The sequence below is a fragment of the Furipterus horrens genome, unplaced genomic scaffold, assembly GCF_987537825.1.
Source record: "Furipterus horrens unplaced genomic scaffold, mFurHor1.1.pri manual_scaffold_8, whole genome shotgun sequence".
Classification (NCBI taxonomy): domain Eukaryota; kingdom Metazoa; phylum Chordata; class Mammalia; order Chiroptera; family Furipteridae; genus Furipterus; species Furipterus horrens.
Window position 1 is genome coordinate 103413341 of NW_028327178.1, and position 23528 is coordinate 103436868.

At 49.3% G+C, this 23528-nt stretch overlaps 2 long non-coding RNA genes across 2 annotated transcripts; one reads left to right on the forward strand and one right to left on the reverse strand.

The window, feature by feature from the left end:
• The first annotated feature begins 772 nt into the window (after positions 1–772).
• LOC150003703 (uncharacterized) lies at positions 773–18046 on the forward strand. Its single transcript, XR_016512679.1, has 6 exons — positions 773–920; positions 6270–6489; positions 7379–7619; positions 8234–8299; positions 16830–16948; positions 17814–18046. It is a non-coding gene; the product is annotated as an uncharacterized LOC150003703 (long non-coding RNA).
• On the reverse strand, positions 13567–17658 carry LOC150003704 (uncharacterized). The gene is made up of 3 exons (XR_016512678.1): positions 17300–17658; positions 17022–17129; positions 13567–13762 (listed from the first exon to the last, which is right to left on the reverse strand). It is a non-coding gene; the product is annotated as an uncharacterized LOC150003704 (long non-coding RNA).
• Positions 18047–23528: the final 5482 nt, after the last annotated feature.

Here is a 23528-nt window from a genome sequence, read left to right on the forward strand (position 1 = left end):
TAGGCAGTGATGAAGCAGGGATTTGAACTTGACTTGCCCTGCCTCCTTTGCATTAGTTCTTCAATCACAAGGCTGAAACGATAATAGCTTGAATTTTGTTGAGCGCTTATTCTGTGCCAAACATCAGTCCAGGCTCTTGACATGTATGAGCTAATATTAATCTCGACTCAGATGTACAAGACAGGTGCTATTTTTCTTCCCATTTTATGTATGAAGCGAGAGGTTAAGGAAGTTATTCAAGGTCACAGAGCTAGTCATTTACAAACCCAGGATTCAGACTCAGGTGGTCTGGCTCCAGAGTCCATGGTCTTCAGCCACAATGCTCCCCTTGAGAGCTTTAGCAATGAGTACAGGGCAGGGTGCCGGGCACACAGACGGCGCTTAGTTAAACCTTTGAAAAGCATGTAGAGATAAGCGAGGCTTTCCTTTTTTAGACCATACTGAGGACGTGCTTGAGAATTCGCTGTTTCTTTATTTCCTTCCCTTCCTGTTGGTCCCACTTGCTAAAGGAGAAGCTGCCCTGGGCCATTGTACCCCTGTTCCCCCTCCTTCCCTATGGAAAAATTCGGTGCCGCGCGTCCCCGGGTCATGGGGCTGCTGGCAAGAGGGCCGGCTGCAGCCGAGTTTGGCCAGGTTATCGGGTTTCGTGGTCAGCCACCTTCGCCCCTGACCAGAGCTGCCTTTCCAAAACAGAACATGTAGTCACCGCCTGTCCCTGTGCTCAGCTGTCCTTGTGCCCTTGACCTCGCTTCCTGCCCACCCGCCTGGGGTTTTTCCTAGTATCCTTGCCTCTTACTGACATCTCGCGAAGATGACCGGAGCCGAGGAAGAGGGCCAGAGAAAGAGGCACTGGGAGGCCGAGAGAGGCAGTGAGAGGCTCTGAGTGACTGTCAGACTCTGACAGAGGCGAAGAGAGACAGGTAATGAGACCGAAAGAGGAGACAGACAGACAGATGTGGAGAGGCAGCGGGAGCCCTGCGGATACTCTCTGCCCTCCAAGTTCTCTCCCCAGTGTCCACACCCTTGGATCTCCTTCCAGCGGGTCTTGACCTTCTCCCAAGGCTTCAGCACCTTCTCCCACCACTGCTTCCCCAGCCCAGCAGATAACTGGAGATACCCCCACCCCCAGTCTCCTCCCCACTTCCACATACAATTCATCACCTAACTCCTGCTCATCCCCTTCCTCCAGGAAGCCCTCCCTGCTTCCACAGCCACTCTACATATCCCAGCTGCACTTATCGCTCTGTACTGTTGATCGTGTATAGATTTGTCACCTCCACGGGAGTGCCAGCTCCTTGAGGGCAGAGACTGCGTCTGTCTTGCTTACTCCTCATCCTGCACTCAGCCCAGTGCCTGACATGGTGCTTAACACTTATTGGCTGAATGAAGTACGAAACCAGCTGCTTATGTGCCACCTTAAGGAAGCCTCCCCTGATAGTGCCTGTCGAAGTCTGTTTCATTGTGTGATTATTTGATTTAGGGGCTGTGTCCCCTCTGCTCCGAGGAAGGCAGAGTCTGTGCCTGTTATGTTCACCCTTGCTTTCCCAGTGCCTGGAACAGAGTAGGTGCTCAGATATTGGTTGAATGAATGGATAAGCAAATGAATTAATCACTAGCTATCTGAAGGTTTTGAATATTATGTTTTCATTTATTTGAACCCAGCTCAAAGGCTCCCCATTCGAATCAAACCGGAGTCCTTCCCAAGGCCTACGAGGGGGCATCTCCTGCCAAGCCTCTGCCTTTCTTGCTGTCCCCTCCCACTGGCACCCTTGTCTTTGTCCCCCAGGATACTATGCATGGCAGACATTCTCAGCCACGCCTCTTCCCCCCACCATAAGTATATCAGCAGAGCCGATTTTTTTTTTCTTGTGAACAAGACTGCCTAGAAAAGCAAAGTACATTCGTACAAACAGCCTCAATGTCACCAGTGGACCTTGGTCACTACGGGACAGTCTCCAAGGTTCAACCGGCCAGCTGCCCGGGGCCTTGCCTTGAGACAGGGTTTGAATTCTAGCCTCAAAAGGGCTGGCTGGCTGGGAGGGAGGGGATGTCTTAGGGGGCCCTGAGTCTGACCTTCACATTCTGGAAGGGAAGGAAGGCAAAGAGGCTATGGGCATCCTGGGTGGGGGGCCACGGCAGACCCCGCCTCATCTTTCAGGCTCAGACCAAGCCCTGCCTCCTCCAGAAAGCTCCCTTGGCCCCTTCCTTGCTTCCTCAGACCCCTGCTCTCTCCCTAATTGCAGCTTATACCACATTCTGCTGGACCTCTCCACTGGACTGTGCCCCCAGTGGTTAATTAAGGCCAAGCCTTTATATCTCAGCGTCCCCGGAGCCCAGGCCTGTGGGAAGCAACCACAAATGCACAGAGTGAGCACAATGGTGATCGAACATGCACTTCCGGCTTGGTGTCTCTTGCTAGGATGGGAGCCCAAGGACCTTGTCACCTTCGTCTTTGCTCCCCAGGGTCTAACACTGCTTGAAACATAGGAGGCAGTATGGAATACACATGGAATAAATGAATGGAAGAGTCCTTCTTACCATCATTATACTTGTCTCTCCCACTGTTCTGGGAGCTCCGTGAAGTCCAGGACCAAGTATTATTTCTAGTGCTTCTGAGTCCAGCATAGGACTTGGCACAAAGAAATACTTGGTAGGTGTTTATTAGATGAATGGACAGAGGGATAGATGGAGGGATACATGGATGGATGGATGGACTGGTGGATGAAAGGATGGATGGATAACTGGCTGGGCACATCAGAATCAATTTAAGAGTACACACACACACACGCACACACACACACACACCATGACCCAAGCCCTGCTTCAAAAATGAAAGTAAAAGCCAACATTTAATGAGTGCTTACTGTATACCGGGACCCATGCTCAGCCTATGATGCAGGCCATTCACTAAATCCTCATGGCCACCCCCTGAGGTAGTAACTGATACGATTGGTTTCTTCTGAGCACAAACCTGAGACTCAGAAAGGTAAAGTCACTGACCCTAGGTCACACAGCCAGGAGGAGGAGCCAAGATTCAGTTCAAGATCTGTTTGATTCCAGAACCAACGTTGCCTTGACTGGGCCAGTGCTCCTCCAGGTGATTCTGAGGTGCAGCCAGGCTGAGAACCCCCAGGCCAGAGCAACGAGCTGTGGGGAGATCGCTCTGGCTTTGGGCTGGCTGATCAGGCTCCGGTACTGCCTCGCAGCCTGTTCCCCCATCTGTGACCCAGAGGTGATGGCAGCGCCTCCCTCAGGGGGCTTCAGGAGCGTGGAATGATCTAAGCAGAGGGCCCCCGGGCAGTCAGCACTGGGGAATATCACGCAAAGGCTGTTGGTGGCAGCAGCAGCAGCAGCAGCAGCATTGTTGTCGCTGGACTGGGGCGCAGTGGCCATCTTGCTTCTGCTCATAGCTCCCCTGGGTACAGACATGTTTCCAACCTCTTAGTTAAGAGCTTGAGACAAGTGGAAGGAGACCTCTTGGGGGCATTCAGGAGGCCACAGCGTGTGAGCACAGAGCGGAGGTGCCGAAGTGACTCTAGAAATACACTCTGCGCAAGTGCACGCGTCCACAGACGTGTGACCAGCTGACAACTACGGTGCAGTTCGTGACAGCGAAAGCCAGGGAACACGCCTGCTCATGGTAACAACTGAGTGTCTGTAGAGCAGCTTTTCTTAACTCAGAATGAGCGACATTTGGGACCAGGCAGTTTTCTGATGTGCATGTGTTTTGGGGGGTAAGGTGACTTGTCCTGCATTACAGGATATTTAGCAGCATCCCTGGCCTCCATCCACTTGATGCCACCCCCTTCCCCAGCTGACAATTAAAAATGTCTCCAGACATTGTTGCCAAGTGTCTCCTGAGGGACAGAATCACCCCCGGCGAGAACCTCGGCTTTAGAGCATGCTCCGTGCACACATTTTTACCCAAACCACCTCCTCCTCGCCTTCCTCGCCCCTGGAGATGGGTGCTGTGCCGTTCGTCCTGCCACGGTACGGACGCGGGAATGGGGAGCTTAGTGGTTTGTCTGAGGCCGTACAGCTGGAATTTCAGCAAAGCCGAGACTTGAACCTGTGCTGAGTCCCAGGTCCCTCTTTGGCTTGTCGCTTTTTGTGGGTTCCTTGGACTTCATTCACAGTGATGTTGCCTGAGACTAGAATTAATTTCATTTTTTCCTTTCCCATCTGGCTGCCTTGGCACGATTGAGGACAGAGATTGCATGGCACGAATTATACTCACGTAGATTCCATAACCTGCACAGATTCTTTCTCTTAACTAAGTTTGCTCAATTATTGACAATTTGGAAAATATAGAACAAAAAGAAAAAGTGGAATTTGATAATGGACTGCCCACCAAAGCCAACTTTCTAGCAGTTTTGTCCTCTGAATAGCTTTTTCTACTTTGCAATTTTATTGCACAGTTGCAATCACACTTCATATACAATTTAAAATCCCAATTTTTCCAAACTATACAAGATCAGTTTTCATGTTATTATGAAATCCTCTTAGACATTATTTTTAATTGCTGTCTATTGTGCCAGAGACTCTGGTTTCTCCCCAATTCTATCATCCCTCCCTCTTCTTGAGTAATAGAAATCCCATGGCCATTTGTCTGGGCATGTGTTCACCTAGAAAAACAAACTACATTTCTCCGACTCTCTTGCAGCTAGGTGTGTTCATGTGACAAAATTACGGCCAATGGAATTTGAGTAACTTCCAAGTAGTGTACTTAGGGAGAGGATACCTCCTCTTCTTTCCATCCTGATTGCTGGTTGGAATGCAGGTGTAATGGCCAGAATCTGAGTGGCTACCTTAGGCTATGGTGGAGCAACAAGAGAAAAGGAACCTGAATCCCTGATGAGTTTATGAAGTTACCCCACGAGCCCTGGACTGCCACCTCACACTTTTTTTTTTTTAAAGATTTTATTTATTTATTTTCTTAAGATTTTTTTATTTATTTTATTTTTAGATAGAGGGGCAGGGAGGGAGAAAGAGAGGGAGAGACGAATCAATGTGTGGTTGCTTCTCATGCAACCCCAACTGGGGACCTGGCCTGCAACCCAGGCATGTGCCCTGACTGGGAATTGAACTGGCGACCCTTTGGTTTGCAGGCCTGTGCTCAATCCATTGAGCCACACCAGCCAGGGCTCCACACTTCTTTTATATAAGAGACAAACTTTTGTTTCATTTAAGCCCTTATTAGTCTGTTTCTTCAGTCACTCAAAGATGAGCCTAATCCTGAGTATTGGATTAATATTTTGTTAGAGGAATTGTCTCTAATGGTCTTTTAAGACTTTTCAGTTAATTAATGTAGCCATCCCCTGATCATTACACATTTAGGTAGCTTCTGACTCCTCACTACTGTAAATAATTCTGTTGTGAAATCTTTGTGCATTTCCAGTATTTTAAATTATTTCCTCAGCACAGAATTCCAGAAGAGGGATTTGGGGGTCAAAGAGCATGAGTGCTCTTAATACCTGTAAATACTTGTGACCTAACTGCTTTCCAAAATGGTTCAGCTGATATACATGCCCCCTCCCCAGAGCAGAGGAAGTGGGGCTCCACTGTGGAGCCAGGGTAACAATTCTAACACTCAAAATCATTGCCTCCAGGGGCCAAAAGTGAGTCACAGATAGTCATTTTCTAATAGTTCGTGAATAAAAGATTACGATAAGAAACCATTGACCATGAACCTGAGGAAGCTAGGATGATCTATTGTCAGTCAGGAGGTCTGAGTTGCAAGCCATAGAATCTACCGCTCTGGCTAGTTTCCACAGAGAAGTTTATTCAAGGTTATTGAGTGGTTCATAGAATGAGACCCAGGATTTATGGGTGAGCTGCCCCACCGAGCCTGCTTTCTCCCCGAGGGTCCCTCCCACTGCACTGCCTGGGGCCAGACCCAGTCTCCTCCACACCTCTTGTCCTGTGCTTCTTGTCTAATTGCACGTCTGTAGGCGGCATGTCCGACTGGTGAAGCCCAGGTCCCGAGCTAGCACCAAGCTGCAAGGGAGGCTGGGAAAGCAACTTTTCTGGCCTCTTCCTGGGAAAGGTATAGCTACTAAGGTGGGACCTTCCCTGAAGGTGTTATGCAAGGTACGGAGCAGCCAGAAGACAAGGCAGAGCTTAGCTCCACAAGCAAAGCTGGGCTCGTGAGAGAAATACACGAAGGCTTCTGGCCTCCCTTGTTTATTTTTCCTTCACTTACGGTGAAAGAACAGCAGGTAGACGTAAAAATGACAAGGATCTCATTCTTGTTTGTGTCACCCTTGCAGTTGACCCGGCTCTGCAAATGCCGAGCTAGAGCTGGGAACCCACGTCCCTCGGGCCCTAAGCCCCGTTCTGGCCGCACCACCCGCAGCGAGCAAGCCAACCTGGATGCCCTCATCTGATGTAGGTGTGTCTCCCGGACGGCTGACCACATCCTTCAGGAGGAGGGCCTGTCTGCCTGACACCCCGCAGTACTCCCAGCCCCCAGACGGGCCCTCGCACACGGTAGGTGCTCAACAGATAAACTGTGAAGGACTCAATAAATGATGATAGTCCATCCTCAGCCTGAGACGGAACCTTAGAATCTTGGAACTGACATTGATTGATTGAAACAATATTTCCTGAGCATTGACAATACCCCAGGCCCTGTTTTAGGTACTGAGGATACTGTGGAAAGAAAACAAACCAAGTTCCTGGCATCCTCATGGCGGAGATGGACAATAAATAAAAGAATCCCCAAATATTAATGTAACATAACATAATATAATATAATATGATACCGGGTATCCAAGAGAAGTATATCCCAGGCACAGGAAACAACCAGTGCAAAGGCCCTGGGGTTGGAAGGAGCTTGGTGTGTGCTATCTGCGGCAAGTCAGCCAGGGAGTCAAGGGTTACACCAAGTTTCCCAACTTCAGCAAATCTACACAACCCTTGACTGGCGGAAACAGTGGGGCGGGGGTGGGGGTGGAATGAGTTCTTCACTCTTAAGCTTCTCTGGAAAAAACATGATGTCAGGGACAGACAGTAAATCTTGACTTGTCCTGGAAAACAATGGGCCCACGAACCCAGTGAAGTGTCAGGCTGAAAGTAAATGGCCACAGGGTTGGGGCATGGGCAGATCATGTGGAATTTGTTAGCAGATCTGGTTTGAAGAAGAATTTCCCAGTCAGGGGCAGGAGCTTCTGGCCAGCATCAAAAAGACGTCGTTTATTGTGGTGCCTCCGTGCAGACATGAAAAATGAAGATTTGCTGCCTCGCTAGAAATGTGGAAAGATGCAGCCAATACATTAAGTGGAAAAAAAAAATGGGTCACAGGATAGTGTGATATATTGTGCAATTCCTTTTGGAAATTCATTCATTCATTCATTCATTTGGAAAATACTCATTCCAGGCCTACTGTGTGCTGGCACTGTGTTGGGAGTGGGGGACACGAACACGGCTCTCCCCGCCTCCTGGAACTCACCACACCATGAGGAAGGCAGAAAATGATCCGATCAGTGCTCAAACATCATCGTGAACTCTGATCAACATTAGGAAGAAAAGATACCTGGGGTTTCAAGAACGTGCGCCTGCAGTGATGCAGGCAGGCCGAGAGGCTGTGCTCCAAACTGGGACGGGGTAGCAAGAGGCAGGTGATTCTGTTTTCCTGCTCTGCCCCTTTGTTTGGTTGTCTCTCTGTTCTTTTTTTTTTTTTTTTTTTTTTTTTAGAATGTCCTGCTTTATAATTGAGTGAATTAAAAACACAAACAAAACCAAAATGAATAGAGGGGTTGGAAATCACATGTCCAAAGATGATTTAACTCCAGGAAAGAAAGGAAGGACATGCAAGGAGCTGCTAACTGTGTTGGCTTCCGGGAAAGGGAGCCAGAGGCTGGGGTGGGAGAGAGCCTTGCTTCGCCCTGGGCGACCGGTGAACCTTTTCTATGTGCATGTGCCCAAAAACCAAATGCTAATAAAATCAGCAAAGGTATTTTTTAGCTGAAACTTCAAGTCAGGTTTCATTTGATGAAAATTGAAAAGACAGGCAGCAGTCGAATAGCAATATAAATATGTTAACTGAGCTGGATTCCCATGAACGTTTTCAGGTGTTTCTCTCCTATATTTAAAATCTATATCTCCTATATTTAAAATTAGAAGAATAAAGAAGACAAGAAAAAAGGCTACTACTGTGCTTTACAAATGTTGTTTAGCTTAATCTTCACAACAGTTTTCTGAGGCAGGTATGTTTAATATCCCCATTTGACAGATGAGGAAACTGAGGCTCAGCAGGTGAAGCCACTGGCCCGAGGTCACACAGCTGAACTTGACCCAGGTTTGTCTAACCCCAATGTCTTTCTTTAAACCAAGATGCTCAGGTGCCCTTCAAAATGTCTTTCCAGAAAATTGCATGGCTTTGAAAATGGGGGGAGTGAGTTGGGGGGAGAAAAGCAAACAGGCCAAACAAGAAATATTACATTTTTTTAACCACTTATTCAAGCTCTGATGGGCTCTGAGACCAACGCGGCTTGGGGAGGGTTTCTCGGCAGGGACACTGTTTGTATTTTGGGTGAGGCGCTCCTTCACTGTTCCTGCCCCCCTGCCCACGGCACGTCCCTGCCCTCTACACAGAAGCTGCGTCCCCCAGTCCTGTGTCACCCAGACTTCCCTGCCTCTCAGAGCCTTCGCCCATAGGGGACTGCTGGATGGGACCCTGTGAGGATATTGAGCTACCACAGTGGGCTAGGCACCCTGTTAGTGGAGACCTCCCGTCCCCCCCGCTGACCTGAAAGGCAGGTGCCTCAATGGCCTTAGTTTGTGGAGAGATGAAGCCCAAGGTCACACAGTCAGAACTTGGCTCCGGGTCTTGTCCCCTCTCTGTACTGTCTCCCCTCTGGGATCAGGCAGGAGCTGTGTCTTGTGGGATCAGGGTGGTGGGGAGAGGTGAGTGACCTGCAGCCCCAGGCTCACGGGCCCAGAGGCCACCAAGTGCTGACCACCCTCGAGCCAGCTGAGGCCAGGCTGGGAGAACTGAAGCCCCGAGCTGGGAGCTGCGAGGCTGGGCAGGCGGCCACCACAGTGGGGACTGGGAAGGCGTGCCCTCCCTCCGCCTGCCCGGCAGCTGCCCGTGGCCAACTGCCAGGCTGTGCCTGACGTCATGGTCTGACCAGGGACATAATGTGCTGGCGTCAGGACAAGGGCTGGCTGCAGGGAGACAGGGCGGCCGGTGGAGCGGTCAGAGGAAGAGAGGCGAGGGGGGGAGAAAAGGAGAGGGAGAAAAACAGCAGGAGAGAGAGAGAGAGAGAGAGAGAGAGAGAGGGAGGAGCGGTAGAGAGTAAGGAACAGAAATACAGAAACAGAGAAAGAAACAGAAAAACAGGAAGAGGGAGTGAGACAGTGAAGAAAAGAAATTGAGGCAGAAATGGAAAGACACAGAGAAAAACAAACAAAAAGTTGTTCCGAGAAAACCAGGAAGGCAGGAAAAGCCGGAGAGGAGAGAGATGGGAAGAAACAACCGGGGAAGAGGTGGAGGGACCCTGGGTGGGGCAGGGGGTGCAGTGCAAGCTTGGGAGACCCTAGACCTGGGCCGGGATGGGGCTGTGTCCTCATGGGCTGGTGACTCAGCTGCAGGCCCCTGATTGCTTGCCTGGCTGATGGCAGCGCCCCTCACTTGGGGAGAGGACAGAGTGCCCCCTTCACGCTGGGGTTGGTGGGAGTCCGTGTCTATGGTCCGCTGGGGCAGCGCGCCGGTAGTAAGTGCCCAGTACGCTGGAGGTGAGAGTGAGGGTATTGGGCAGGGACAGAAAGAAGCATGATGAGAGTGGGCACTGACTCTGTGCCCAACAGCCCTGGCCCCCCCAGAACGCAGCTGCCGAGTGTACCCCTGCCCACCCCCTGCAGGACGCAGCTCTCAAGGCCGCCAGCACAGACCTTGGCCCGGCCTTGCCTGTCTCGGGGCCCAACCCCCTGTTTATGGGCTCCAGAAGGCCATGATCCCAGGGCCATCGCGTCACCAAAGCCAAACAAGGCCAGGCCCTGGTCATTGCTGGCCTCTAGCTTCATTATCCCTTATCCAGCTTAATTATTAAATGGCCCCGCAGGGCTGAGGGGCTGAGCCAGCTGCCCTCCCGGGTGTGGGCAGCTGGCCGCCATGTCCCCCATTCACGTAGGGGCGCACATTCTGGAGATTCCAGGTAGCACTTACAAAGCGTCCTTTCTTTTGCTCCTACTTTTTCCAGGAGTCCTCATTATCCTCATCCTCAGAGTTCCCATGTATTGAGCACCTACTGCGTAGAGGAAGGGTACCCAATCCTCCCACGACAGCCCAAGAAGGTCAGCGCTATTATTATTCCATTTTACAGATGAAGAAACTGAGGCTAGAGAGCTATACGGTCCCTTGCCCAAGATCCCCTGCTGACAAGTGGCAGAGGCAGGATGCCAACCTGGCCGCCCTCCTAACCAAACAGCAGCTCCCAGCCCCTGAGCAGCTGCCGAAGGCCACGCCGCAGGCAGAAGCTTTGCCCACATCATCTCCTTTAACCGCAGGGCGATCCTATGAGGCAGCCAAGGGTGATTTCGTCCCCCAGGAGATGTTAGGCTCTATCTGGGGGCTGCTTGGGAAATGCTCCTGCCCAGCAGCCTACAGTGCACAGGACGGCTCCACAGCAGAGACTAGTCCAGCCCCAAACAGCAGTAGCTCTGAGGCTGAGCATTCCGCTGTGCAGGAAACTGTTACGATCCCCCACTTCCAGCTGTGGACACTGGGGTGCAGAGAGAGAGAGCACCACTCTCAAGCGGCTTCATGCACCTGCTCTTCCAGACCCCCACTGCTGCTCCTGATGGCTCCTGTCCTGAGGAGACCCCTGCCTCTATTTCAGGCCCTCCTAAGTCCGTATTTGCTGGATGAAAAGGATGCCTTACCACCTTTTTGTGCATGAAGACAGTGTTTTAAATATTGACTGAGAAAATAGGTCAGGCCAAAAGATCACTAGGAGTGTCAGAATTCCTTTAAATGAATACGTGTCTCGTTCACAGCTGCATTGAGGGACAGTCGAAATCGGCCACACATGGGTTCATTAAGCAAGGCTTCCCTGAGCACCTGTCCTTGGTGCAGGAGCTACAGCAAGGCTGGGTCTTTAGGAGTGACAGCCTTGAGGAGGTCATAGACAGTAAACAAGAAAACAAATAGACCCTCAGGATAATGTCAGAGGGAGCTAAATGTGACCGTAGGGAGAGGGAAGGGCTGTTACAGAGACAGACGGTGGTGTCCAAGAGAGCCTTTCCGAGGTGGTGAGACCTGAAGGGTGACAAGGACCCAGCCCTGGGGCAGGGGCAGGATGACAGGTTCTAGGCAGAGGGAGCAGTGTGTGCAAAGGCCCTGAGACAGCAGCTTCCATGGGGTGTTGAGGCACAGCAAGGCGGTCTGTGGCTGGAGCCAAGTGAAGTGGGGAGGAGAGGAGAAGGAGATGAGGCTAGAGAAGGAGAAGTCACACGCACACTGAGGTGCCGGGCTGTGTGACCGCTGCACGGGCTTTGCAGTGGCTGAGGAAGGTGGGGGTCATGGAAGCATTCTGAGTAGAAGAGGCACAGGATCTGACTTGGGTTCTAACGGGATCCATTTGGATGCTCTGGTCAGCTGAATAATGCCCCCCAAAGAGGTCTACATCTTAATCCCCCAAACCTATGAATGTTCCCTTATGTGGCAGAAGGAACTTCGCAGCTGTGACTTTAGTCAAGGATGTTGAGGTGGGAAGGTTAGCCTGGAATATCTGAGTGGGTTCAATGTAATCGCATGAGTCCTTCTAAGATGGAAGCGGAGGGAGGTTTGATGACCAAAAAATAAAAAGAGGAGAAGGCAGTGAGAAGACAGAGACTGACAGAAACTGAGATGGGAGGGCTGGAGGGAGAGGCCACAAGCCAAGGAATGCAGGTGACCCTTAGAAGCTGAAACAGGAAAAAAAATAGCTTTGCCCCAGGAGCCCCGAGCAGGACCCAGCCCTGCCAACACTTTGACTTTAACCCAAGGAGGCTGACTTCTGAGAGGTCACGCTTCTGGCTTCCAGAACTGTAAGAAAATAAATTTATGTTATTTCAAGCCACTACTTTGTCACAATTTGTTACAGCAGCCAGAGGAGGCTAATGCAGATGCTGTGGGGAAGACAGACTGTATAAGACCGAGGCAGGAATGGGGGACTAGGACGGAGCTACTGCCATAGTCCAGGTGGGAAGTTGGGGTAGGTGGAGAGAAGTGATAGATTCAAGGGAGCTTTAGGAGACCGAACAGGCAGCCTTGCTGATGAGCTGGACACTGAGGGTAGGTGGAGGAGATAACCAGGAGCTCTGGCTCACTCAGGTACCCCTAGACCCATGCCCAGGACACAGAGCTGGCCACCATGCGTTCCTGCTCTGAGAAGAATTCAGCTGCAGGAGGCCCAGAAACAGTTACAGGGTAATGGGGGAACAACCAGGCTTAGCTGCCCCAGAACTTCACTTCTCACACCATTCAAGTCTCTCCTGATGTCACCTCCTCAGGTGGGCCTCCCTGACCACCCTGTCTCAGCAAGCCCCTCCCACTTCCCCTCCCTCACTCAGCTTTAGTTTGCTTTGTGGGTCTTATCCTTATTCTATATGCTACATTTGTCTGTTTCTTTATAGCCAGGCTCCCCCACTCTGTCATCGGCCCCATAGGAAGAAGGACTTTGTTCAATTTCTTCACTGCTGAATCCCCAGCATCCAGGAGCAGTCTGACATGAGGGGTGCTCAGCACATATATGTGCAATGAATGAATGAACCCTCATTTTCCAACAAGGATACTAAGGAAAACTACAGTAAGGGAAGTGATTCACTTAGGGTCACATAGTTGCTAAGTGTGGGGCCAGGATTTGCACCCAGAACTAAACCTGAAGTTTGTTCTAAGTAGCCCACTTCCTCAACACCAATGACACTGCCTGTGCTGCAGAAATGTCCACTGTGTGGGGTGTAGCACTCTGTCCTTCCTGAGATATCAGACATTCTAAACACAGCACCTTGGAACTGTAGAGCACCTGACTTGCCTGGGGATCTTACTAGACAGGGAAACTGAGGCTCAGAAAGGCTGAGATATTCTCTGAGCTGCACAGCTTGCCAGTGTCAGGGCTGGGATTCAGCCCCCTCTGCATCCCACAGTTGGAGTTTTCTCTCACATTTACAGCATGCTTTGGGCCCTAAGAAATAAGAAAGAACTTCCTGGCTTAAAAGGCAGAGTAGGCATAGATCACAGCACCCATTGTCCTGTCTGAGCCTGAGGAAGTCAGCAAACACCCCAAGCTGGGAGCTTCATAGAATTGACAATTGTGGGTTAGGATCTGGGGCAATGGGGTCAAACTCCAGCTCTGCCCTTCTCCTGCTGTGTGACCTCAAGCAAGTGGCCTCCCCTCTCTGGTCCGGGGCTCTTTCGGCCACTCCAACTAAAATTCTGGACAGAAGAGATAAAGGCCTGTGGAGCACATTTTAAAATAAAAAGACCCAGCGTGTATGCTAGTTGACATTTTACATTAGCTTTTACTGCTCAGGGCATATAAATGTGGTCATAATAAAATTTAATAAACTTAATTTTAAAAAATCAACAATAAACAAAAGAGGAGTTTATTTTTCTCTTGTGTGAATGAAGTCCAGATGTAGGCAGTTCAGGGCTAATCTGGAGACTTCAGAAAGCTCTCAGCGTCCCAGTGTCCCAAGCTCCTTCCCTTTGCCATTCTTAGGCTGTGGCCGTCCATCCCATGATCCAAGATGGAAGTCACAGCACAGCCTTCACATCTGCCTACCAGGTAGGAAAAACAACAAAAGATGATGAGCAAAGGGCAGGCAGCATCTGAATCTTCAGAAGCAGCCCTACACATTCCCAATGATAACCCATTGGCCAGAACTTGGTCACATGGCCACACCTAGCTGCAAGGGAAGCTGGAAAAAGCTGTCTTTATTCTGCACAGCCATGAACTCAGCTAAAAGTCAATCAAACATTTGTAAATAAACTAGATAAATTCAGATAGTGATATATGTTGTGAAGGAACAAAACGGGGTGACCTGAGAGAGAATGGCTGAGACATAAATGATGAGAAGGCTTGGGGGCGAGCATTTCTAGGCAAGGGGAACAGAAAGCACAACCAATGAGGCAGGAATAAGCCTGGTATGATGAAGGAACAGAAAGGAGACCAGTGTGGCTGGAGCTGGAATGCATAGCCCAGAGGAGACAAGGTCATAGAAGTCAGCCAGGCTAGACCCTGGGACACACTGTGAGCCCCAGAGTAGCGTTTGGGATTTTTTCCTAAGTACAGTGGGGAGATACTGGAGGACTGAACCAAGGAATGACTTGGCCTGTTGTGAGATCCCTTTGAGAGAACTCTGAGCTCCCTCAGTTTGCAAAATTTATCTGGAACCTTTCAGAGAGCTTTATTCATTCATCCATTCATTCATTCATTCATTCAGTGAATGGGCTATAATAGCAGGAGAAGGGCAGACTGACTGAGCAAACACACACTTCTCAGCGCAGCTCCCAAGTTATCATGAGTTCTTTGAGGAGAAGACAAGGGCCACTGAAGAGCCTGAGTTCACCTAGGGGCCAGACCTCCTCTCGGGAGGTGATATTTGAGCTGAAATGTGAACCATAAGGAAGCATTGCCTTGGTGAGGCCTCGGGAAGAGGGAGAGAACATTCAGGTAGAGGGAACAGCTTGTGCAAAGGCCTGAAGGCAAGCAGCGAACTGCTGTTTGAGAAACTCACCAGGCTCTGCCCTGGCAAGAGGGAGGAGTGTAAGAGGGGAGGTGAGCAGAGGTCAGATCTCAGAAAGCTGGAAGGAGGCACTCCTGCTCTGGGCAGGATGATTTAGTAAGAGCTTCGACCCCAAATCCCTGGGATAGGCCTGTGGCCGGATCCAAGACAAGCAGGGACCTAGCTCTACTCGGAGGGTGTTTACAGGCTCACTGATGACTCGGCTGCTGCCTTCCGGTGGCTTGCTAGTCACCAGGCTCTATATGCAGGTATGTTCCTCTCTTGCCTCCAGCCAGGAGTGCCCTCTGACTCAGCCTCCTGCCCTATCCACGCCCTCCCATCACCACTAAGGCCACAGTCCCTACCCCCATCCCTCCTGTCCAAGGCTCAGTAGAATTGCATGAACCTGGTGCCCAAAAAAGCATCTAAATATCTAACCAGTTCTGCCCATTTCACAGAGGGAGGAACTGAGGCCCCATGAGGAAGAGACCCTTCCCCTGAATAGAGCCAAGTCCTGGTGCCACGTCTCCTGATGCCTGGTCCTAAATTTTCACACCGTTTAATTTAAAAAGAAGAAAAAGAAGAAGAAGAAGGTGGGGAGAGAAGGACGAAGGGAGGGAGGGAGAGAAGGCTTGAGAAAGTTTAATTCAAATTGAACTTCTAAGTGTGAGCCCTTCCCAGGGGAGGGAAAGGAATTAGCATACACTCTCTGTGGGCAGGCACCTTACTATGTGAGCATGTTCGGTGGGATCCTCACAGCTACCCAGTGAGATGTATACAGTGACAGTCGCTAAGTGGCTTGGCAAAACAAGAGAGGTAACTGAACCCAGCCTCTGTCACATAGCAGTTACCTGGAAGGGAGGAGATTTGAACCTGGGTCTGGCAGCAATTCCTAGCCCCGAGCACTCTACAGTTGCCAGGGCTGCCTCCAACCCAACCTATTCTCTGTTTTCTTCCTTGTAGCTGTAGCAGCCTCCTCTTTCAAAGGTAAACAACTGAGGTTTTTTTTCCTGGCTGCCCACAGCCTGCAGATATGTTTCCTTTGGCCCTCATGGCATTTTAATAAAATTTGAGCCAATGTTCACAAATCAAGAGATTTTATATAAAAAACCCAGACTTCTATCTCCCTTAAAACACTGGAAGATTTGACTGTGCAGAGCCCATATTCTGCCTGACAGCAATCAAGGGGACACGCCAGTTCCCCACACTCTGCATCTCTCCCTTCTGTCTCCCAACCCGAAAAAAAAAAAAAAAAAAAAAAAAAAAAAAGCCGTCTTTGTAGTGTAAACTTCAGCTTCTTCCAGAAATCTCAGTGACATGCCAGTAAAGAGATAAAAAGAGAAAAGGGCACAAATGTACCAGGTACAGAGAATAGGCAATGAGAGGCTGCAGGAGCGATGCAGCCCAGGTTTCAGAAATGCTGAAAGACAGCATTTCGCCAGGGCTTCTCATCTGGGGTCCTAGTCCTGCCTCTGCCTGGAGCCAGCTGTGTGGCCTTGGGAAAGCCCCTTCCCCTCTCTGGGCCTCAGTTTCCTTGCAGTTCAGGGGAATCTGGGCATGGGTGGAAGCAGGGGCCATGGGTCCTTTGCTCTGCTTGAGAAATGATCCAGGAAACCTTTGGGTTACTTTGGATGACCTCAAGGGTGTGGGTTTCAGGGGTCACAGGAAACTTCCTGGAAGTGCAGGAAAACTTCCAGCATCTTCCACTAAAGGAGACCCTTGATTGATAAATTGCAATGGATGATACTAAAAGAATGTATGGGAAGAGGGGCAGCTTTGAGCTCCTATGGGTTCCTGACACTTTATATATATTTCCTTATTTTCTGTGTGACCTCGGAGGAGTCCTTAATGTCTCTGTGCCTTAGTTTCCACAAATGAAATAGTATGTGGTTGAGACTGTGAGTTATCCCTCAGTATCCTGCCCTCTTCCACAGTAATGGACTCATGGCTGAGCATGGGGCTGTCTCAGTAAAAACTACATTTCCCAGAATCCCTGTGGTTAGATGTGGCCATGTGACCAGTTCTGACCAATTGGATGTGACCAAGCAATATGGCCAACTACCAGGTAGTACTTCAGGGGAAGGAATAAGCCTTTCTCTCTTTCCTTCTCCTGCTGGCAGGAATTGGATGTGAGGTCAAGGCATCTTGCCCCATGAGACCAGGCAACACCCTAAGGAGGGGAGAACAACAGTAGCAGCCTGGGCTTGACAATATGGAGCTGCTGTAGCATCCCAACCTGGTAAGTTGGTGCCTCAACACACGTAAATCACTCAACACAGGGCTAGGAGCAAAGGGAGCCCTCATGTATGTACTTGTGGGTCCGATGCAGTGGCTCTCAGTCAGGGGCAATTTCGTACCCTATGGCACATTTGGTAACGCCTGGAGACATTTTTTTGATTGTCATGGCTGGGAAAGGGGACCTGCGCCGGGCACATAACGGGTAGAGGCGAGGGATGCTGTTAAACACCCTGCAATGCACAAGACAGACCCCCCCCCCCACACACACACACAGAATTAAATCACCGGCCCCAAACGTCAACAGCGCCATGGTTAGGGAGGCTGGTCTAAAGGGGTGATGCCCACCACCTACCTAGTGCCCAGCAGGGGCGGGAGGCCTCGTGGGTTCCAGGTAATGGGTAGGATGCTTTGATTTCCTCTGCTGAATGGCGTTCCTCTGCCCCCCCGTGTCTACATCACTCACCCTCTGTCTGCACAGGCCCATTCACGGGGCCCGGGAATTTGCATCCAGGGAAACTAGAACCTCATCACGTTTCTGCAGCTCAGTCCCTGCCATCTCCCACGTCCCCTGAGGTGGCGAGGGGCATGTTCAAACAGCTCTGCGTTCCTCCCCACCCACCCCGCGGCCAGCCGGACCAGTTTCCGGGTGGTGGGTGGAGGGCATGGTGCCATCCGAATGCGATCCAGTTTTCCCAGGTGGGGGAAGGAGAGCAGGACTTTGCTTCTGGAATGCAGGGCCCACACCATCAGGGCTGCCTGCCTGCCTGCCTGAAGGAGAGACGGCTGAACGCTGAGAAAGGCAGGCGGACTGTTGAGGAAACTGCTTCCTAGAGAAAAATGTAAATATCTCTTCCCCAAATTCCTAGGATGTGGTGAGCCCCAGCCTCCTGGGATGGCAGGGCAGGCTTCCAGAACTTTCCATCCTGGCCACACAAAAAACAACAAACTGGAGCAAAAGCCACCCCCCTCCCCGGAGGAATTCTGGGGATTTGCTGAAAATTCAAGAGGAAGTGGTGCCCACGCTAATGTGTTCAGAGACATTTCTACCGGTAAGCAGCCATCCGTTTATATAATATGGACTGCGCCCCACTGTTCACCGGCCAGAGGGCTTCCAGTTGGCAGTGCCCGCACCTCTGCGCTGAGGGTTCTCTCTGGCCACCAAAGCCCACTGAGCCCGTGCAAGACAAACCGGAGGTGCCCAAGAGCTCGTGCCCTGGCAGCAGCCCTCACTTAGGGACTGGTGGGAGGTGGTGGATAAAAACCAGTTTCCTCGCCATTTGGGAGCATGTTCTACTCTGGTCCCAGAGTTCCCCGGTGGGACTGAACCCCAATTGCCCACAGCAGTAGCCTGCTCATAAATGTACCCTGGGTGGCTGCCTTTCTTTCCCTGTCTCACATCCCCACTCCCTTACTTCCTGGGACCACCTCCCAAATGAAGTACTTAAATCCTTGCTTTGCTTTTTGGGGCTTTCGGGGACACGCAGCCTGAGGTCTACACATTCTATGACTCAGACACACAGATATTTGGGGGTCAGAAGGAACATGGTTACCCCCCCACCCACCCCAGGAACTCACAACCAGGTGGAAAGCCAGACACCACTCTTAACAGCGGTGGAAAAGCAGAATTACAAATGGCAGTGAAGGCCGGCACTGTGCAGGCACACACGGTTTTGTTAAAACCCTCCCATAGCTGTCCTCGTTGTGGCCTAAAGGCCCTGCTCGACCTACCACCCCCTTACCCGTCTTGAGCTCATTTCTCCCTGCTGTGCTCCAGCCACAGTAGTTTCCTGGCTGTTCCTAAATTGTGCTGGGCATGTTCCTGCCTCAGGGCCTTTGCACTTCCTGTTCCCTCGCTTTGGTGTGCTCTCCCCAGATCTTCCCATGGCCGGCTCCTTCTTGACTTAAATCTTGATTCAAACATCACCTCCTCATGGAGGCCCCCACCGCCTCCCCTGCCACTATCTTGACATTTCACCCTGTTTGTTTATTTCATATCAATCTGAAGTTATTTTGTCTGTTTACTTGTTTATGGAGTGAGCCCCAAGAGGGCAGGGGCTGTGTCTCAGTGCCTGGAACAAATCCTAAAACCGGGTTGGTGCTCTGGATGTTTGTCGGATAAGTGGTTGAATGTGTAAGTGATAGAAAGGAACAATAAATAAATGAATGATGTAAGGATGTTTGACAGGACACCAAATCTTATCTGGAAATCAGGGAAGGCTTCCCTGAAAAGGTGGCATTGGAGTGGAGATGTGAATGGGGGTGGGGTATTAACTGGGTCCAAGGGGCTGGAAGGGCTCTGCAGGCAGAGGAAACATCATGTGCAAATGCTCAGAGGTAGATCCCAGAGGTCACACCGGAACTCTGCAGGGAACAAACCAACTCTAAAAGACTTTTAATTTAATTTAATTTTTATTGAGGTATAATTAACATGTAACATTATATTAGTTTCAAGTGGACAGCCCAATGATTTGTACATACTATGAAATGATCACCGCAATAAACCTTATTACCATCCCTCACCATACATAGTTACAAAATTTTTCCTTGTGATAAGAACTTTTAAGATCTGCCCTCCTAGCAACTTTCCAATATGTAATACAGTGTTATGAACTAAAAACACTATGCTGTACATATCTCATAACTGAAATTTGTACCTTTTGACCTCCTTCGCCCATCCCTGAACCTCCCCTCTGGGAACCATCAATCTGTTCTTTGTATCTATGAGCTCAGTTTCTTGTTTTTTTTAGATTATACGTTATTTGTATTTCTCTGTCTGACTTATTTTCCTTAGCATAATGCCCTCGAGGTGGATCCATATTGTCACAACTGGCAAGATTTCATTTTTCTTTTTAAGGCTGAATAATACTCCATTGTGTGTGTGTGCATATATCACATTTCTTCATCCGTTCACCCATCGGTGGGCACTTATGATGTTTCTGAGTCTTGGCTAGCATAAGGAATGCTGCAGCGAACAGAGGGGTGGATGCATCTTTTCAAATTAACGTTTTGGATTGCTTTGGATGAATACCCAGTTGTGGAGTTGCTGGGTCATATAATAGTTCTATTTTTACTGATTTGAGGGAACTTCACAGTGTTTTTCTTAGTGGCTGCACCAATTTACAGTCCCATCAACGGTGCACAGAGAGCTCCCTTTTCTCCACATCCTCCCCAGCATTTGTTGATTGTTGACTTTTTTTTAAAGTGTATTTTATTGATTATGTCGTTACAGTAGTCCCAATTTCTTTTCCCTTTGCTCCCCTCTTCCCAGTATCCCCTTCCCTCCAGCAATCCCACCCCACTTAGTTCATGTCCATGGGTCATGCATATAAGTTCTTTGGCTTCACCCTTTCCTATATTATTCTTAACTTCCCCCTGTCTATTTTGTACCAACTGATTATGCTTCTTAGTCCCTGCACCATTTCCCCATTTCTCCCCCTTCCCCCTCCCAGCTGATAACCCTCCAAATGATCCCCATACCTATGATTTTTTCCTGTTCTGGTTGTTTGCTGAGTTTGTTTTTGTTTCTATTTTTTAGACTAAGTTGTTGATAGTTGTGAGTTTGTTGTCATTTTAGAGTTCATAGTGTTGATCTTCTTTTTCTTAAATAAGTCCCTTTAACATTTTATATTGTAATGGCTTGGTGATGATGAGCTCCTTTAGCCTTACGTTGTCTGGGAAGCACGTTATCTGCCCTTCCATTCTTCGCTGGATAGAGTAATCGTGATTGTAGGTCCTTGCTTTTCATCACATTGAATACTTCTTGCCAGTCCCTTCTTATCTGCAAAGTTTCTTTTGAGAAATCAGCTGAGTCTTATAGGCACCCCTTTGTAGGTAACTCTGTTTTTCTCTTGCTGCTTTTAAGATTCTCTCTTTACCTTTAACCCTCGGCTTTTTAATGATGATGTGTGTTGGTGTGGTCCTCTTTGGGTCTAGCTTGTTTGGGACTCTCTGTGCTTCCTGGACTTGTATGTCTATTTCCTTAGCCAACTTTGGGAAGTTTTCCTTCATTATTTTTTCACACAAGCTTTTGATTTCTTGTTCTTCCTCTTATCCTTCTGGCCCCCTTATGATTTGGATGTTGGCATGTTTAAAGTTGTCCCAGACATTCCTAAGCCTTCTCATTTTTTTCAGTTCTTGTTTCCTCATTCTGTACTGTTTGACTGTTTTTTTCTTCCTTATATTCCAAATCATTGATTTGAACCCAGGTTTCCTTCTGTTCACCATTGGTTTTGTGTGGATTTTCCTTCATTTCATTTAGCATAACTTTCACTTCTTCCCTTATGTGTTTGCCATACTTAAGCATATCTGTCAAGTCTGTGAGCATCTTTATCACCAGTGTTTTGAACTCTATGTCTATTAGGTTGGCTATCTCCTCGCCGCTTAGTTCTCCCACTGGAACTTTGATTCTTTCCCTCTTTCGGGACACACTTCCGTCTCCTCATCTTGACAGGTTTCTCTGTGTCATAGGTAGAGTTGTCACACCTGTTATGTTGTAAGGGGTGGAGCTTTAGGTACTCATCAGTACAGGGCCATCTGTTTCACCACGTTGTGGCACTGTGTGTGGGGGAGGGGTCAGGGAGGGAACCATGCCACTTGCTCAGCACTCGCCCCTTTTCTAGGCACTTCTCCCACTTCTGTATGGGACTGACCCCCCCTCTAGCTGTTGCCCTGGCCATCGTTCCCAGAGTGGATGTGTTTGCAGATGTTCTAGGACCATGGGGGCCCTTTAAACAGGTGGACTCTGCTGAGAGACTGACAGTTTCTTCCTCCTCCCCAACACCCACTGGTTTGCACAGTCAGAAGCAATGAGGCTTGATTTTCCCTGGTGCTGGGACCATGAGCTGTGTGGTCTGGTCTGGTGCTGAGAACGCTCCCCAGGTGCCTCTCTTGACTTTTTTAAATGTTTGACTGTGTTTTCCGTCAGCCTGCCGCTGCCACCACTGCTGCCACCGCCACTGCTGCCACCACCACTGCTGCCACCACCACACCACGTCCTCTCCGCCCTGGCTCCACTCCCCCTACCTGTCTGGATGAGTAAATTTCTTCTTTATATCTTTATTTGTTGGACTTCCAGGCAGCTGTATTTTCTGGAACTTCTGATTGTCTCTAGTTTTGAGGTAGCTGTATTCCTTCTTAGTTATGGAGGGAGACACAGTGTGTCTGTTTGGGCCTCCATCTTGGCTGGAAGTCTCGACTTTTTGATCATAGCCATTCTGAGAGGTGTGAGGTGATACTGCATCTCATCATGGTTTTGATTTGCGTTTCCCTGCTGATTAGGGGTATTGAACATCTCTTCCTGTACCTGTTGGCCATCTTTATGTCTTCTTTGGAAAATGTTTATTTAGACCCTCTGCCCATTTTTAAATTGGGTTGTTTGATTTTTTTTTTTTTTTTTTTTTGCTCTTGAGTTGTATGAGTTCTTTATATATTTCAGATATTAGCTCCTTATCAGATATATGATTTACAAATATTTACTCCCATTCAGTAGGTTGCCTTTTCATTTTGTTGATAGTTTCCTTTTCTGTGCAGAAGCGTTTTAGTTTGATGTTATCCCACCTGTTTATTTTTATTTTGGTTGCCTTTGCTTTTGGTGACAAATTCAAAAAATCACCACCAAGATCAATGTCAAAGATTACTACCTATTTCCACCTAGGAGTTCTATGGTTTTAGATCTTATATTCAAGTCTTTAATCCATTTTGAGTTAATTTTTGTGTCTGGTGGACCAAGACTTTTCTTAATACTTTCCCACCTACTATGTGCCAGGCTTCTAAGTACAAAAGGAGCAAAGCAGTATGTTGCTGTCTCCTTGGGGGTTCCAATCTGGCGGGGAGGACAGATAAGGACCAAAGAGCTGGGAAGATGTTTGTTCCCAAAGATCGAGCTGCCTTGCAGAGAGCGTCATGTACATCACACGGTAGACGCTTGTTTTCTAAAATACCCCAGCTAGATGCTCTGTAGAAACACGTGGAGCACGCACACACATGGAGCACACATGCACACATGTAGCAGACACGCACACATGCACACACATGCACGAGCATGCATATTCATAACAGATGAAGAATTCCCTGAACCGCCCATCAAAAGGAAGCAAAAAGAACATTCAGTATAGTTTCTTTTGGTTTTTAAATAATTTAATTAATCATCCTCCACCCGTGTGATCACTATGAGCACAGGGTTGCAAATTCCTGAGTTCAAGAAAGAATGAAACAGGGCTATACCATTTATATTACCATGGATACACCCATATAAATTCTCCCTACTCCCTTCTCAGCCCCCCTTCGGTTTGGCGAGAACCAATGGCAAGAGCCAAGGCCGGCCCAGTCCCCAGTGGGCTCTCGGTGGAGTGCTGGGAAGATGCCAGGTTTTATCTTCTGGCCTCCCAGTCCAGGGCTCATGTCTCACCCCTCCCAGCAGTCAGAAAAAGACTCCAGCTGGAGCTCCAGCCTCCAGTCCCCTGTGCCGCCACAGCGGTATCAGTCCCACTCCATGGCTCCAGCTCATCCAAGTGCCTGTTATGAGCAACTCCGGAAGGTCCCTTTCCTCGTGCCTCACCAGGGCCTCCCGTAGAATCTGCCAG